We start from the raw sequence: 2500 nt of genomic DNA, 5'->3' as shown, positions 1-2500 counted from the left end.
GGTTATGGATCTGTTAGAGCTCCTCCGCTTCCGGGCAGGAACCGAGGACGCAGCGGGCGTTTCCCTTCTGGATCGCCACACTGAGGCGCTGAAACAGGAAACTGGCAGCCCTTGGGTCACTGGTGACGTCAATGAGCACGGAACCTAATTCCTTGAGAAATCCCAAGGCACTCCTACCCCAGGGGCCATGCGTCTCAGACGCTATGGAAACAAAGGTGTATTGACCTTCCAATCGCCTGTATTTGACTGATTTTGCTATTTTTCTGTGGTTGGCCGCTCCATCTGCTTGATCAGCACTGAAGTGTATGTGTCAGCCGGGGTGGATACACATGTGTAGTCCCACACCAACTGTTTGCCCCTTTTCCAAGGGCTTCCAGGGGTATTAGAGATGCCATCAGGGCGAAGTACGGGGTCATTCGGGTTTTAGTCCCCTAAGATGCGAGGTTCTCTCTCCACTGGGCACTGAGCGGAGACAAGGCACCTCTTCATGATGTCATTGACCTCGTTGTGCCTTGCATGCCATCCCTTGGAGTTTCCACAGTTTCCATGCAGTCCATACTGGTCTGCTTCCACCCTGTTGCAAATACACTTGTATTTAGCGTGAATTGGGGCACCAGGGCGGAGGGCCACTGCTACACTGCTATTCTGGATCAAGACGTGTGTCCGAAGGATATGAGAAAATCTTTGGAGCAGGACGGCCAGACCCAGCGTCACGGGTCTTCCCAGACGCACATACCTTACCCATGGAACATGATATGCTTAAAAGTAACACAATCTGGAATCCGTCTCAACTCTGATGCCCAATCCACTGCTTCAGTAAGGATATATAAGGTAAGTGTACAACACGGGTACAGAGCGCCTAGGAAACACCTAAACTGTAATGGTGCAGATCCCCGGGGCTGCCGCCGCTGGCCGCGTCCCTTAGCCTAGCGCAGCTTGAAAATATTTACTAGGAGCTGAGTCTAAAGGGGTGAGCTTTAGGGCCTGCCTCCACCACCTCCACGAGCACTCCCTGAAAGGAACCACCACTGTCCCACCCCGTCACCATTGTCCTGCCCCTACCACCACTGTCGCGCTCCGCCACCATTGTCCAACCCCGCTACCATTGTCCAGCCCCTACCACCACTGTCGCACTCCGCCACCATTGTCCAACCCCGCTACCATTGTCCAGCCCCTACCACCACTGTCGCGCTCCGCCACCATTGTCCAACCCCGCTACCATTGTCCAGCCCCTACCACCACTGTCGCGCTCCGCCACCATTGTCCAACCCCACCACCATTGTCCAACCCCGCCACCCTTACCCCATCCGTCCATATTAAATAAAGGTTATAGAAACGAGGCACTAAATTACAAACGAGTATTCAGTGTAGAGTGCAGGAGAAAGTAGTCAGGTTGAGAATGATGGATCACCTGGACATCACCATGTGACAAAAGGGCAGCATGGATATAGAAACGGAAAATCGCTTCTGGCAAACTTGAGTGAGTTCTATGACAGGATTACTAAAATATGTCAGGAAAAAATAAAATGAAAATAAAGAAAGATGAAAATAGAGATGAAAATAAAGAAAGATGAAAATAGAGATGAAAATAAAGAAAGATGAAAATAGAGATGAAAATAAAGAAAGATGAAAATAAAGATGAAAATAGAGATGAAAATAAAGATAAGACTAATGATAAAGATAAGAATACAGATAAAGATAAGAATACAGATAAAGATGAGAATACAGATAAAGATGAGAATACAGATAAAGATGAGAATACAGATAAAGATGAGAATACAAATAAAGATGAGAATACAGATAAAAATGATAATACAGATAAAGATGAGAATACAGATAAAGATGAGAATACAGATAAAGATGAGAATACAGATAAAGAATACAGATGAAGATAAGAATACAGATAAAGATGAGAATGCAGATAAAGATAAGAATAAAAATAAAGATAAAGAAAAAATATATAAAAGATAAAATAAAAATAAAGATATATAAAAATAAAGATATATAGATAAGATAAATATATAGACAGGATAAAAATATAAAGATAAATATTATCTTTATCTATATAATTTATCTATATTATTTTTATATCTTTATTTTAGCGAAACGGTACATGGAAGGATAAGATAAAAATAAAGATAAGATAAAAATAAATAAAAATAAAGACAACCCTCTTTAATAAAAAAAAAGACTTCATTGAGCACCTAATATCGTCTCTGCCCAACCACTTGGGCTGGACGGTAGAGCGACGGTCTCCCTTCATGCAGGTCGGCGTTCAATCCCCGACCGTCCGAGGGGTTTGGCACCAGTCCTTGGGGAACCCATGCATGGATCCCATCCCAAATCCTTATCCTGATCCCTTCCAAGTGTTATATAGTCGTAACGGCTTGGTGCTTTTTCCTCATAGTTCCCCTTCCCCTTCCCCCAGACTCTGAGCTAAACTTGTAACTGACATTATCAATATATTATCCATTTTTAGATCTAATTGCTATTTTGTTCA

Source organism: Procambarus clarkii, chromosome 21 (genome assembly GCF_040958095.1).
Source record: "Procambarus clarkii isolate CNS0578487 chromosome 21, FALCON_Pclarkii_2.0, whole genome shotgun sequence".
Taxonomy (NCBI): Eukaryota; Metazoa; Arthropoda; class Malacostraca; order Decapoda; family Cambaridae; genus Procambarus; species Procambarus clarkii.
The sequence above is the reverse complement of the archived record's forward strand: the minus strand, read 5'-3'. Positions refer to the sequence as shown.